Below are 15,998 nucleotides of genomic sequence, written 5' to 3'. Positions count from 1 at the left end.
TGTGGGAGAACAGGGGAGGACTGCGGTGAGGGGACATCTCCTGGGAATCCCGCTGGGGCCGGCCGTGTTTGGGCGGTTGGTGGGCTCATGGTTTCAATGTCTGTCTTGTTTTTAGCTCACCCCTGATGGCTTCCTCATTTTTGTTCATGCCTTTTCCTCTCTGATTAAAAGTGTTCAAACAACCGTAATTGCCTCCTGCCCCTCTCTTCTTCGCGTGCGCAAGAGATGGCACCCCCCCCCCCACTTTTCGAACAGCTTCTTCAAAGAATCGGAGATTCGGAGCTTTGTCAACAGGTAGCACTGAGAGGAAATAGGGGAGGTAGAACGCTCTATGGTCTTGTCAAAACGGCCCCACTGTCATTCTCCTGCCAGCGAAATGGCGCCTAGGCGGCCTGCGTATTGGCAGGAGAGGGAGGTTGACCTGATGCTCCAGATGCTGCTCCAGGGCCACCAGGCGGAGATGGTCTTGCGGAGCTCCACAAGGGGGAACGAGGCGGTTTACAGGGCAGTAGCGAGGGGGGTCTCGCAGGTGGGGTTCCCTCACTCTGCTCTGCAGGCCCGCACAAAGTTTAAGGCCTTGAAGGCCCATTTCTTCGAGGCCCTGGAGCAGCACTCTGGGATGCCTCCCCCTGAGGCGCAGCCTCCTCACTACAGGGAGATGCACGCACTGTGGGTGTGCGCCGGGCAGCCGAGCCCCACCGATAGGCGCAGCGCAGGTCAGCCATGGGGAGTCTCCGCCACTGTGTCTTGGGTGCTGTGCCTGTGGAGTGTGTTGTGTGGTGGTGTCTGGGGAGGGGCGGGTGGTGGCCCTCCCAGAGGGAGGGCTTGCGAGGGGTCCAAGCAGGGTGATGATGCCCGGGGTTAAGCCCCGCTGGTGGCTCTGGCCGTGCATGGTGCTGGTAGGCCCCCCTTGCCCACGTGTGCCACAGTGGCGCCCCCTTGCCAGCGCTGAACATGTGGCGCACCCCAATACGCAACATCCCGAATGGGCCCCCCGACTGCGCTGTCCCCACTGGGGGGGGTGCTTTGCCCGGGGCTGCCCGGGAAAGCTGTGGGCGGGCGATGGGGCATGGCCTGGGCATGCGAGGACAATACCCGGGATTGCCCCTCTCAAGGGCCCCTCTGGACAGGGGCACAGCACTCCTTACCTCAGTGCCACATTTCTGGGCAGCCGTGGCAGCACAAGCCAAGGAAACTGCGCGCTTGCTCAAGTGTGGCCGAGCGCCAACGCCCTTGCACGCACGCACGTTTCCCCATGCATGCGCCTGTGGGGCGACTGGTGGGAAGATTGTCATGGGGCAGGTGGGAATGCCACCAAACCTGCACGTGAACTCGGTTGGGGCACCCCCCCAATCCTTGGGGCCACCCTGTTCCTTAGTGCAAACCTCTCTTTTCCAGCACTGCAGAGAGCACTGGTCAGGCGGCAAGTGACGCTGTCGGCAGCTCCAGGGGGGGGGGCAGTGCCATCCTCCTCCAGAGGCGGACCTGGGGCTAGGAGCCAACCCGCCCCTGCAGTGGCCACTGTGGGACAGGTCACACCCAGGAGGAGGACCGCAGGTGAACCTAGAAAGAGTGCGGTGGAGGCCCTTCTTGGCATGTCCTTGTCCTGGGGACACCGCTCCTGTAGCGGCGCATGGCCCCAAATGGCCCACGGACAGCAGGTTTTCAGTGGGGGAACAGCCAGCTGTCTGGGAGCAGCCCATTGTCACACAGCGAGGGAATGAGCGGAAAAGGCGAACAGGTTCCTGGCCTGCCGCAGGGCAAGCACTCCTCCCTGTGGGCAGCCTTACGCTCGCTTTCTCCCTGCTCTGCTTACACGCCAAATTTCTCCAAGAGCGGCCCACCGGCGTGCGATCATCCCCTCCACGGGCATCCCATCACTGGGGTTGCGCTGACACAACTTCCCCTTCTGCCAACGCAGGTGCGGCCGCGCCGGGGAAGTTGGGGCAGCCTGCCCAAGGCTCGGCGGGGCCTGCTATCAGGGGGCCCAGCAGAGAGTCTCCGGGGCAAGCGGGGACAACCACCACTGTCCTCGGAGCCATCATCCACCTGGAGGGCTCGGTGAAGAAGACCAGTGAGTATCTAAGGCTGGCAGCTTCTGTGTGTGGGCAGCACACAGGTTGTTATTCATGGGGGCCCTGATCGGGATCTTTCCCTTTTTTTCAGTGGGGAAGATGGAGAAGTGGCTGTCACGCCTTGAGAGGAAGGCCTAGGAAAAAAAGAAGACCTGTCGGGAGGAGGCTCGGGGGAGGGGGCGAAGCGTTAATCTGGGATCTATTGCACTGGGGGGGGGGTGGGCAGTTTGTAAATAGCACTTATAAATAACACAAGCAAGCACTTAAATAAATTTTTAGCATAAAGCCACCTTTGTGGTGCCACACTGCTCTCATAAGTAACACAACTTGTGGGAGAGACTTGTTTGGTTTCTAAAGAATTTTACTATGGGGATGATGGGGAACACACAGGGGAGATAGATACTTGAGCGTGGTCCTGCACAGCAGTGTGGGGCACTTCTCTTTGGGCGCTCGAGTCTCGCTGGAGCCTCTTTCCGGCGCACAGCCAATCCCGCCATACAGGAAGCTACTCCAGCCAGCTCAAGACAGGTTCCATCATGGCATCCCCCTGAACCGCAAAGAGAGCATGATAACAACATGGGGGCAAAACGTAGCATGGGGAAAACAAAGTTTGGAGACCATACCACAGCTCACCCACTGTGGCGGTCACGTGTGGAACTTGGGGGGTGCCCTGAACAGAGGAGGGAAGCAGGGAACTTTCACGGAGAGTCCCTCATGTGGAGAATTGCCTTGTGCAACTATGCAGGCCTCATCCATGCACCCACAACATGCCTTGGTGTGGATGTCCAGGGGCAAGGAACCTCCTCTTGAACCCGGGAGGGGGTCCCCGCAGTGGCCAAGCCTGGTCTCATAGGGTTCCTCTCATGTTCCTGGGAGTCGTGGTGTCCCCGAGTGTGCAATCGGGGGGCTGGCCCCTGATGTTCCTGGGTATGCCTACCCCACGCCACCTCCCCCACCAGGGGCAAAGCTTCCCGCCCTGCGCGCTAATCGGGCATCTTTGCCAGCATTGTCCAGAGAATGTCTACATGGGCATCTACGGAGGCAATGAGTGCCCTCCTATCCCTGCTCACAGCCTCCTCGTCCAGAGCGGATCTTCTTACATACTCCTTAAACACCGCCGCGTCTCCTTCCATGACCGCGAGGGCGCAGTCATTCTCCTCCATGGTGTGATGCATGATGCATTCAGCGATGTCGTTGGCCGCTGTATGGCTTCTTCTATTTCTTATTTGTGACAGGTGTGTAGCAGGGGATAACGTGGTCTGCCTGTTCGTCACTAGATGCTCTGTTAGAGAGAGTTGACAGGGTTTAAGCATGCAGTGCGGTACAGTCTCTGGTGGCCGGCATAGAGCAATAGCTGCGCACGGGGCCTGCGTGTGAAATGCCCATTGCCGGGACCCACGGTTGTCTCCCACTAGCAGCCATCACTACCCGAGGTAAAGCCCGGGAATGTGGGAGGTGTGGCAGGCATTGCTGCAGTGTAATTTCTGGGTGGAGACCGGGGTGGGATAATACCCACGCTTAGGGCTCCGGGCAGGTATAGACCCTTAACAATACCACAGTAACCGCGAACTTCCCTCCCTACACGCAAATAGCGTTGCCCTTATTTTTGCCGTAGTCTACGTAAATCTTTACGTAGACTACAGCGACCAAATAAGGAACGGGAATGGCGGCTCCCTATGGGGGCCGCCATTATCCGTACACACTTCTTTTTTTTTTAAGTCACCCGTGATAGGCTACGTGACGATTCACGTAGCCTATCACGGCTGACTTTGCAAATCTAGCCGTGATAGGTTATGTGAATCATCACGTAGCCTATCAGGGGGCGTGTTTTTTTTTTCTTTCATTGCAATGGCGGCAGCAGCAGCCGGTCGAAAGACCGGCTGCCGCTCCCGCCTCGCTCGAACACCCGCCGAACCGCCGGCCGGACCAGCCACCGGGAGGGACATTCGGTGAAGGTAAGTCCCATCCCGGGGGGGGTGCGGGGTGCGGGGGGGTTCGGAGGATTTCTTCCCGAAACTTGTTCGGGGGGCCGAACACGTTGGCGCTCGACCCCCCGAAGTTTCGGGGAGAAATTCTCCGCCAACCCTAAGTGTGTCTCCAGTTGCCTGCTGTGTCCTTGGGCATGTCCTTTTTAAGGAACCCGATAACCCTGTCCTTCTTGTGCCCGGACCGCTCCACACATGCCCCCCAACATCTCCCCAACCTGCAACCAGGGAGTATTGTCAAGTATGTGGGTGGGCCCGGGCCCGGTTGGCCAATGGGGCAGTCTGTGGTTGTAGGTGGCGGGGCTACACCAGGACCATGCGGAGTGGAATATGTGGCCATGCCCCCGGATGATAGCCAATGCTCCACACACACTACCCCCAGACACCGACCCGGGCCACAGTACCTACCCACGTCACGCACTTGCAAGGGAAGGTGATCCTCCTCTTCCTGTGATCCCTCTGGCATCTCCAACGTTTCCCCTTCCAGGGGGTCCATCTCCGGGGTCTCCATGCGCACTGCGGCACGAGCAATCTGCAAACTTCCAACCACACAAGGGGCAAATGGTGGCATCCCCCCGGAGAATGCTGTGCAGCTTCGCGTAATATGGACAGGTGGCCACATTGTTCCCTGAATGGGAGTTATGGTTAACTACCCTCCTGTACTCCTGCCGCATTGACTTTGTCTTCCCCCTGCACTCAATGGTGCTATGGGTGTGGCCTCGCTCAGTCATCTGCCTGGAGATCTCGAAGAAGTCGAGGTTCCTGTGGCTGCTAGGAAACTGCTCCTGGATCTTCTGCTCCCCCCAAATATTCAGCAAGTTCACTATCTCTGCGCGCCTCCACGACCCTCTTCCCTTGCTAGTGGAAGCCATCCTCTGTTGACAGGAATGGTGGAAGGAAGGGTGGCCTGATGCAGTAGATCTTTCTGAGAACTGTACTGGTCGGGATTTCCAGCGGGGGCAGTGGGATCTCCCTGCTGTTGAAGGTCACCCAGTGACCCGCACAGTAAGAGCTTAAGAAAGGAACACACGGAAGTAAATTTCAGGGCGGAGGCTGGCCTGCCTAGCCATCACAGTTCATGGTGGGCATCACAGGGTAGCCGCATGTCATGCCCTGATTTGGAGCACCTTCTGTGCAGGGGGCACCCCACCACGTAACCGGCTGGATGCTCTCATGTCTGCCTGCGAAAGTGAGACAGAACACGTCACCAAAGCAGGGAATAAAGGAAAGAGGAGCGGGCAGGCTTTGCAGCCTTTTCTGAGGGAAGAGAAGCAGGGGAAACTGCCCTGACTCACACTCCAGGGCAAATGCCATCCCATGGGACCGTGTGCCCATACACGTCACGTGTCCCAGGAAAGCCGATCAGCCATCCAGCGCACAATCCCCATAATGCCAGTCCGGCAGTCTCAGGCCACATTGTTTTCACAACAGCGGGCGTACCTCAACTGTCTCAGGGAGGGGGGAAACACACCTCTCGTGTGGAGGGGAATAACACCATGAAAACTCTGGGGAAGGTGTTGATGGGGGGACGTAGCCACCACGTGCAGTACACAGGGGCGCTCCTGGAGAAGGGATGGCATTCGCGGCGACAAGAGCAGTGTGGAAGTCTCCCCAGGAAAAATTTACCCACGCTGCCGCGGAGGGAGCAGCTCGAGGTGCTGCAATACATGTCTGGTGGGGGGGCGGTGAGGAAGAGAGTGGTGTCCAGACGAGGGGAGGCACGGTGGGTGCCAACCGATGGTGCCATGGATGGAAGAGCAGAGTGGCGGGGGGGGATACACAGGGTGGAATGCAATGCATGGACAAATGTGGGGGTGGTTTTTAGGCGCCCACCGCATGATCCAGAGAGATGAGGAGGCTGCACCGATACCGCCAAGCCCCAAACTTCGATTCTTCAAAGAGTCAAAGATGGTCCCCTTGTCTAAAAATAAAGCCCAGGGCAGGGGCGCAGGGGGGCCATGTGTTTGCTCACGGCCACTGGCCGCTCAGGAATGGACGCGAGCGATACCGGGAGAATACCTGGGGGAGTGGCGGGTAAACACAGGGTGGAATGCAACGCGGACACGAGAGGTGGGGAATGTTCATTAAGCGCTTAGCGTAAGATCCGGGCAGACGGGGAGGCTGCAGCGATATCTACAAGCCCCAAACTACGATTCTTCGAATCTTCAAGGAAGTTATCCTGTGTTTTTTTTTAAAAGACAAGGGTGGGAGCGCGGGGGGGGGCTACCTGCTTGCTCACGGACGCCGACTGCTCAAGGAGAGACGTGATCGATAGCCAGAACACAACCTGGAGGAGTGGTGCACTCTGATTGGCCAGCAGGGAAATACAAACACCGCCGTATATGGCCATGTGTGGGAGGGGACCATATACGGTAGTGAAGGCGGAAAATCGGAGCACATTAGGGGGAAATCCCAGGATAACAGGGTGTTGAAAGCGGGGGCGCGGACCCCGGAAACTCCGGGTCCAATACAAGGCGGGTACTGTGTAGGTGAGACCGAATTGGAAGCAAGAAGAGGCGGTAAGTGTCGATCCAGCCTTGTAGACAGACATTTGTATTTCATGCCACTGAATGAACCTGGCTTTGCGCAGGTTGGAATAGCTCTAAGTTTGTTACAGCAAAGTCCTCATGCAGCTATCAGAGTTTGTGCTCGTCCCTTCTGAATGAAGGCGTGCCTGCTGTCACCACTAGACATGGCTCCTGCCATGGTGCACCCCCATAGGCATCTAAGGGAGGGCTCTGTCGGCTTCATTCCCCTGAGAGGTCTGTCCCACAGCAGGGGGAAAGAGGGCAGGCATGTAACTGTCCCTTGGCCTTTTAAAGCTGCCCCTCACTACATGTTGTGGTAGCAAATTCCATAGTTCAACTATGAACTGTGTGAAGAAGTCCTTCCTCTCAGCTGTACCGTGGCAAGTGGGATATGAGGCAGAGGAAGGCATGGACCATCTGCAGCCATCATGGCAGCTAAGACTTCAAGGGGAGCCCCAAAGACAGCAAGGGAGGAAGTGACATGGCGGCAAGGAGGGCGCACGGTGAAAGGAATAGGAGAAGCAGAAATCTCAGAGGACAGCCAGGAGCATCCAAACCCTTGAGTAAAGAAGAAACGCCCAATGTGCCAAGCAGGTAATTCCTGCTTTGCTTGTCAGGAAGTGGAGGGGAGATACTAAAAACTCTGCCCTGAGGCAGCCATGTAATGGGGAAGAAGGGGGAAGAACAGATCACCAGAGAAAGGGCAGATGGATCACTTGGGGAAGAAAGAGGAAGACAGAAAGGAAGAAAGAGAGAGAGAGAGAGAGAATCCCAGCGCCTTAACTAGGCATTCTTCTAGTGTAAACACACTGATTTTATTTATTATGTTTCAAATACATCCAATAACTAATGTACGCTTACCTGAAAGTTACCTGTGGGAGTGAAAGTATACTCAGCTGAAGGAAGAGTCCTATATCCTGTTTAAGAGCTGGGGGTGTTTCTTAGAGCCAGAATGTGGGAGGCAGACTATTTCACATATTGCTGAAAGCCTTTCTTAAAAGATTAATGGAGTTCACTCGATCCCCCTAATGTGTTGAAAGAATGTGTGAGAGTTACAAAGTTGCACCATGAAGCACTGCCCCCCGGGGCATTATAGGTGTTGGCCATGTCCCCCACTGGTTGCGCATTCATCCATACTGTACTGATATACGCACACGGAGCATTCTGGACCAATCAGGATACGCTCTCATACGGAAGAGCTCTATGTGCGTACGTCAGGATACACATAAGGCCCCTTCACATAGCCACTGATTGGGAGGCCCCACATTGGTAGGAGAGCACAGATAGCCCATGTGGTTCTGCAGCTTCCACCCAAACGCTTTTTGTGCGTGAGGGGACCCATCTGAATCCTCCTATTTAAAGCGATCATGGACCTGTTGGCAACGAAGCTGGGAGATGAACATTCATATCCTGGCTCAGATAAGGAAATGTGCTCTTTCAGCTCAGTTTCATGACCGTAAACTGGACATAGTAGTGACCTACTTCATGAAGATAAGCATGATAAGCATGGTATAGCACAGCCTTCCCCAGCCCAGTGCCCTCCAGATGTGCCGGACTACAACTCCCATAATTCCTAGCGCATCTGGAGCACACTGGGTAGGGGAAGGCTAGTATAGCACTTCTGCACATAAGGTGTGTATCAATAACAGAACATTTAGCGTCTCTTATTCTCCTGAAAGTTTGAATGTTAAAGTCTAGCTTCTAATAATACATTTTAAACCTTAAGGCACATCAGAAGCCATACTTAAGAGCTTTTTCAGAAAACTAAAGTATCCTGAAGCAGGGTAGATTGATTTAAAGCAAGGCAATTTAAAAGCACTGCAGTGGCTGCTTTTTCAAGGTCATAACAGCGCCCTCTAAAGACAATGAAGAGCTCAAAAAGGGAGTGGGACAGTGGGAGAGGAGAGACCAGCATCCGTAGGAGGCAGGGTTTTAGGAGGAACAGGAAGCGAAATTACCTCCATCATTCCTCCTGCCTTGCTTGAGTCTTGCCAGCAGAGCACAGGATAGACAGAGGACTCAGATCTCTTAGTATTTTATTTATGGTTTTTTTTAAAAATTAAAATCTGATTTATTTATTTCTAATCCAATTTAAAATTCCAATTTAATGTTTTTTTAAAAAAAAATCAGATTTTAATTTAAATATCAAATAAAATTAATTTAAATTTGTATTCCTTGTGCCCTGGAGTGAGCCCTCTCATCTCAGGGTAGCTGGATTATCCCTATCAACCTGCCAGTTGGCAAGGAGAATTTTACCAACATCAGGTGCAGAGATGTGGTAAAATGTGTGGTAAAATGGGCATCTGCAACCACACTCTGCTTCTTGATTTCAAAGCCACTACTCTAGAGAAAGTAATAAGACAACTGTGGCAAGGTACCTAGGTAGGCATTTGCTATATGGGATATCTTTCCCCTAGTATTCCAAAGCAACTGGAAGGAGAAGGAGGCATGGATGGTTAGGGAGATGTACTAAAGCCAGAAAGGTACAGAAGGGAAATAATAATGTTTAATGGTTGGTAAGCAGCTTTCCATTTTCTACTGCTCTCCTTTTCATGTTCCATGGAAAAAATGAAATCCTTTAAATATCTGTTGAGTACATCTGGAAGGCATGAAATATCACCAGAGATGTAATAGAGAAACCCAATGAGGATTAAACCTAGTAACATCCTCTCCGTTGGTTTTATTTGAAGAGTTTCCTTGAAGTGATGTATAACTTTGAAAGGAAAATAAATGAGGCTATTTATAAAAACTTAATAAATCTTAACACTGCAGAAAAATGACAGTTTTGCTGTCTAAATTCAGGCCATCATAAAACTTGGGAGAAAATTGCTAAGCATATTACTCCTGTCTTATTTATTGTTTCTGCAAAAGAGAACTGGAGTTATGCCTGTTATTCTCTGCCTTGTATTACAACTTATATTTCCACCATAGATGAAAGTGAAAATAAATGGCCAAGGCATATGCTATTGGATGGTTCTAGTTTACTGTAGCCCATGCCATCACATTTGTCAAGGTAGGTTTGATCTGCACATGGAGCTGAATGAGGTGGGAATGACGTGTTAGAGTCCTGAGGTGATAGAATGAACTGCCCCACTCTGGACTGCAGGTGGAATAACATGTTTTTGATGCTTTCCTACCCAAAAAGAGATTTCTTGCATGCAGAAGACTAGAACTAAAGCACTGGGCTAGAACCTTCCTTCCTCCTGCACGTGTTCCACATCTTCTATGCAGAGAAGTATTCAGAAATGCACTTCCTAATTGCAGTCTTGATGGGTACATTCCATTCTACCGCCTCATTCTGCTGCACATGCAGACCAAGCGGTACAGGGGTAGTGCCTTAGGACTGCAGAGCACAACACAGTCTAGAATTGCCTTCCCCATCCTGGTGTCCTCCACATGTTTTGAACTTCAACTCCCATCAGCCCTATCCAGCATGGCCAATGGTCAGGAATGCCGGGGATCATTGTTCAAAACATCTGGAGGGCACCAGATTGGGAAAAGCTGTTCTAGAAGGTACACAAACAAATGTATTATGAGTTAACTTGGGCAGAAGAATATATGCCAGTATATATCCTTGGATTTTAGTATAATCTGCTACAATAGGTTTCCCACTGAGGGAAGGCTATGGCTGGAAACACACCGCAAATTCATCTGTCAACTTAACTACAGTTCGAGGGGGAAAGAATCTACTGGGACCTGGATCACTTTATAAACCATCCCACAGTGAACAAGCATTAATGAACAAACCACACAACTAAAATTAAGTTGCTCTTCCTCTCCTTGTTCCGTATTAGGAATGGCGGTACAGTCCTCAAGTTTGCTTTTCTCTTAGTGCTTTCCTAAACTTGCCATTTTTGTCCACTCCATTTGGGGTTTAAAAGACACGTGCGGACACACAATTGCAGTGTATTTGCTCTGTCAAACACAACTGCTGTTTGCAATAAATTTTGCTTCCCATTCAAGGACAACTTTTATTACAGTATCTTGTTTGCAGGACTATAGTTATAGCTCTGTCAGAATTTCTGCTATACATTTTATTTTATTGTATTTATAGCCCTACAGTGAAAAGGTCCAACTGCACTGAAGTTTCTTCAATAAGCCTCAACTCCACAGGATATTTTTTTCATATACAATACAGTGAAATGTTACTTTGTATTTTTTTTTATCTTCAGAGCACTTGGTAATTAATCTTCATGGTATCCTGCAAAATAAGTTTGCCTTGATTCAGCTATGGGCTGATGCTATACACAGATGAAGTGGGCTTCTGCCCACTGCCCTTGGCTGCACGGGAAATTCGGTGTAAATTACTATTGCGGGCATGATTGCACAGCCTAACCTGGAAGCTGCTGCCAAACTCTCTCTGGGTGGGCTCTATTTGTATTTAAAACATTTAATCCATCCTTCAATAAAGTTGTTCCAAGGGCAGTTTACGTAAACAGTATATAAAAATAAGTTTTTAAAACACAACATAGAATAAAAGCAATAACAACCATCAATGTATAAAAGCAGCATAAAGTTATTTGTCAGAGATAAAAGTCACTTTAGAAGTTAAACAGTTTAAAAGCCATGCAAAAATACAAAGGTCTTTGCCTGGCAAAGAAAAGACATCAAGATAGAGACCAGGCAAGCCTCTCTGAGAAGAGCATGCCATGCCTTAATTGGAGTGCCACCACTGACAAGGCCCTTTCCCCAGTGACCACCCACCACATCTCACTGGCAGGGGCATTTGGAGTAGGGCCTGAGATGAAGTTCTTAAAACAGCCTTACCCAAGCTGGTGCCCTCCAGATATTGAGGACTTCATCTCCCATCAGGCCCAGCTACCATAGCCAATGGCCAGAAATTATGGGACATTGTCCAGAACATCTGGAGGGCACCAACTTGGGTGAAGGCTGCCTTAAAGTTTGGGTGGGCATATCTGGAGACAGGTATTGTACTTAGTCTTGTATAAGGGGGAAAGAAGTTTGCATGAAGGGATTCATATGTTCTTTTTCTTGAAACTTTTCCTTTTTTATGTTGCAATACATTTTCTCCACCTCATAAAAGTTGGAAAAAATGGCACTCGTGTTTAGAAATTTGTTTACAAAGAAACATCTGTTGTCAGCTCCACATGCCTTATAATACTAAGCAACTAGCTCCTTTGACCCACTGACGCATCCTAAAGCAATATTGCATGAGAAGAAATCAATACTGTTGATATTCAAAGCATTCATTCTTTACAGTATATATATATATATTTTAGTAAGTAGTAATACAAAGTCCTCCTTAAACCAGTCAAATGCTAACTGAAGTTGTGGAAAGGAGCTCTTTTAAAGTGCTGCTCCCCTCTTCCCCAAGTAGTGGAAAATTCAAGGTAACCTTTAGCCCTATTCAGGCATTCTGAACCTGAATAGGGTAAACACATGAGGAGAAAGAGCACTCTAGCCACACCCCTCTCTTTGCCTTTGTTGCCCTCAAGTTGTGGAGGGCAGCTGTCGGAAGTGGAGAACCAGAACAAAGACATCTCACTCCTCTCCTTAAGCCCCAGCTCCCAAAGGTTATAATTGTTTTCTCAAGTCAACTGTCAACTCCCAGGGAGCTCCGCTGACCAATCCCACCTCAGGAAAGAAGTCCCATCACAGTGAGGTTCTATATCAGCAGAACTAATCCAAACAGCATATCATGATTATTTGGCCTCTCTTCTTCTTTCATAGTAACCAACATAACACTTCATATTTTCTCCAAGTAAATACATATATAATCTTTTGGGGGCCCTGCCTAATGTGAGAAGAACCACCGCTGGCATACACCCCCCTGCCCCAAATTTTAAAATGGAACAAAGGGCATTTAGTACAAGAGCGTCATGGCAGGGTCACTATGTCATGTAAAGAGCCTGCAAACTTCTGTGAAGGAGCAATCTCAATTGCAGGATAAAAACCCGGTGTGAAGGAGTCCCAAGTCTTATAGGACCACTTGTTCACTTTAAAAATGCACAGGTTGAGAAGAAACCACAGGCACACAAGCAGCAAGCCTAGACAGCGGTGGCCCCAAGGCAGAACCAGAACTAAAGATTGCTTCATGAACTGCTGGCAAGCCATAGAAATTAATAACAACCTCACATTCACACTGCGCAGTATGCAACTAATTACCTGAAACATGATCAGCTGGGATTGTATCAAGGATTTTTTCTGTGAGCATTCCATGCTGCTGGGACGGAAGAAGAAAAAGGAAGAAAATAGATGAGATTATTTTTGAAGAGGAAGGGGAAGGATGATCTGGCCCCAAGACACTGATCAGAGGACCAAAAGAGACAGGGGGTACCTCCCTCCCTCCCTGGAGAACACCAGGAAGGAGAAGACAGGTCTGGTCTAAGTAGAAGCAACCGCAAGGCGCTGGTTTCCACAACCCTCCGGAAGCATGCGGCTGCAACTACTTGTTGCCCTGTGGTTCCAGAAGGGCAACTACTGGCATCGGTCACTGGCTATAAGAAGCTGCCTTTTATACCAAGTCAGTCAGACCACTCGTTTATTATTGTCCACACTTACTTAGAGTGGCTCTTCAGGGTTTCAGACAGGAGACTTTCCCAGCCTGACCTGGAGATGTCTGTGATTAAACCTAAGACCTTTTGCATGCAAAATGTGCGCACTGACACTACAACCCAGGGCTGCTAGGTAATTGCCCTACTGTCAACCCAGCAAGAGTTCCAGAAAAGGAACACCAGTCTAGGCCCAAGTAGATTGAAATTAGAAACTGTTAGAAACTCGCCTCGTTCTTCTGGCATTGTCATATTGATTCCTCCCTTTCCCCTGTACTCCCCTTCTCTAGTGCTCCAGTTATTTAGATTCTGAGCCTAAGGAAAGGACTTGGGTCTGTACTTTGATTTATGTACAGCAGCATCTAGGTAATATAGAGGCGCTCCATAAATAAGTAAATAACAGAATTGCATCTTAATATTGTGGAGTTGGCATCTTTGTATTACAAACCTTTTCTCATCAAGATTCTGTACTAAGGGCTGTTCCTTTGCTGGTATTGCTAACATCAGTATCCTAGGATGGTCAGATGTCCTCTTTTACAGAGGACAGTCTCCTATTTGAAGTGCTGCCAGAGAACCATCCTCTATTTGAAGGTGTCCTCTATTTGGAGGGCTGTCCTGCCCAATTCCAGTTTAAAGATAATGAACCATAAGAACTCTTGCCCATCAGTAATACCTGGACAGCAGGTAAAACAGGCAAGTAGAGGCAGGTCACTGGGTCACAGTCTTCTACACTGTGGTGAAATTTAATGCATTTCTATTTAAATTATTATTATCATTTATATTTCTATATCACCCCATAGAAATAATAATTTCTAAATCTGCATCTATACATTTAAATTAGCATATGCACCTGTTATGCAAATCACTGTCTTCTTTTTTGGGGATGCATTTCCTCTCTTTTGATGATTCATAAGTGGCCACCCTAGTTTTATTATTGTGTGTGTGTGTGGGGGGGGGTTATCTCTGATTTTAGTGGTTTTATAAGCTGTTTTGAACACTTTAAACGGAACAGCAGGATGTTCATTCATTCTTTCAGGACACCATCCCATTGCGATAGTTGCCCATCTCCCAACTCGGAGGCGGCCAACTATCCAATGCAGGCAGAGCACAGAGACGGTTGTCTCCTCTGCCCTGCATTTGCATCTAGACGGCCAATTTTGGCTGTCTGGTTGGGGGCTTTGGAGTGGGGGGGGGAGGTTGGATGATGCCTATGAAATGTAATGATGCTTCTGTGGTCTCTTCCCCTCCCCACCCCCTTTTCACTCACTCCATACTGCAGTCATGAGCGCAGAGATGGGGAAGAACCGTGCTGCTTACCAGGCAGCAGGGGCGGGGAGTGTGGTTTCTGGGAACCGAAAAATCCTATGGCTGTCTGGACACTGTCTAACAGCCATAGGATTGCTCTCTTATATTATTAACATGGATATACCCCCTTATTTGCTTGAAAGCCATCAAGACAGTACACAGAAATTTAAAACACCAAAGCCTTAAAACAATCAAAATAACAGTAAAAACAGTAAAAAAAAAATTAAAATTAAAGCAACTACATAATTTAAAAGGCTAGGTTAAAAAGATGTGTTTTTGAACTCTTTCTACACCCCAAGATAATGGGGGCCAATCATAACTCCTGAGGAATCGTAGTCCACAGTATGGGAGCAGCACCCTTTCACACATGGTCAACAAACGGGCCTGTCTGGGAGATCTTAACACCTGGGCAGGTTCATAATGAGACAGGCAATTCCTTAGATCACCAGGTCCTAAGCCACTTAGGGCTTTAAATGTTAAAACCAACACCTTGAATTGCACCTAGCAAACAACTGGCAACCAGTGCAGATCTTTCAAAATAGGTGCAATATGGTCTTTATACCGTGTACCAATTAGCAGCCTAGTTGCTGCATTTTGCACCAATTGTAGCTTCCAGATGCTCTTCAGGGGTAGCCCACATAGAGTGCAATTGTCTAAATGTGATGCAGCCAAGACATGGATAACTGTTGCTACCACGGCCACTTGAAGATCCAGGGACAGTGTAGGATCAATGAGCACTCCCAAGCTTTGAACCTGATCCTTCAGGGGGAGTGCAACCCCTTCCAGAACAAGTTGAATCCCAATCCCCAAGTCAAGCTGCCTACTGACTAACATCACCTTCTGTCTGGTCTTAACTGCAGCTTCTTCGCCCTCAAACCCAAGTGACGTTCACGGGTTTCAGCTGCTTCCTTGGTTTTAGGTGACAAAGAGCAATAAAGCTGGGTGTCATCAGCATACTGGTGGTACCTTACTCTAAAGCTTTAATCACCTCTCCCAGTGGTTTCATGTACATGTTTACATAAATAATGGCTGAACTACACATTACAGATCGGCATCCCTGTGCAACAATCTCCACCCCTTACCTGTTACATGTACACAACTCTTGCCATGTGATACATTGTCATACCATGTAGCTTGCTCTGAAATAAGAGGACCAGATATGTACAGAATGGTGGGATTAGAATGCAGAGTTTGTGACCCAGCAAGCCAAACTAAGACTGAGCTAAACATCATCAGTCTCCGGTATGAATCTTGCCTTTGCCCTGAACTCACTGAGAGTGCAATCCTATGCATGTTTAGACAGGAAAAAGCCCCACAACATGGCTGGCTGGAGAATGCTGGGAGTTGTAGGGCCTTTTTCCATCTAAATATGCCTAGCATTGTGCCCTAAGTGGCCTTTATAGGCAAGCCACTTCCTTTCAGCCCTTCATCTGGAACATGGGGGTAATAATACCCACTTACCTTACAGGGTTGATGTAAGGATCACATGATGATGCATATGAAGCCAAAGTGTCTGAAAGCACAGCAGAAATGCTAAATATTATTCTTGTGGTCTGCCAAGTGCTTCACAAGCATCTTCCGTGTTTTGCCATT

General features: G+C 49.4%; 1 protein-coding gene and 1 long non-coding RNA gene across 2 annotated transcripts in view; one reads left to right on the top strand and one right to left on the bottom strand.

The window, feature by feature from the left end:
- The window catches only part of GABRB1 (gamma-aminobutyric acid type A receptor subunit beta1), a 188,305-nt gene that overhangs the window by 127,510 nt on the left and 44,797 nt on the right, over positions 1-15,998 (top strand). The window lies entirely within an intron of this gene.
- Positions 2,422-6,355, bottom strand: LOC146344182 (uncharacterized). Its single transcript, XR_014792171.1, has 4 exons — positions 6,288-6,355; positions 4,469-4,599; positions 3,180-3,357; positions 2,422-2,622 (listed from the first exon to the last, which is right to left on the bottom strand). It is a non-coding gene; the product is annotated as an uncharacterized LOC146344182 (long non-coding RNA).

This window comes from Heloderma suspectum, chromosome 5 (assembly GCF_057233095.1).
Source record: "Heloderma suspectum isolate Gila_16-S chromosome 5, 16-S_ref, whole genome shotgun sequence".
In the NCBI taxonomy this organism is placed as follows: Eukaryota; Metazoa; Chordata; class Lepidosauria; order Squamata; family Helodermatidae; genus Heloderma; species Heloderma suspectum.
This window is presented reverse-complemented; position numbering and strand designations above follow the sequence as displayed.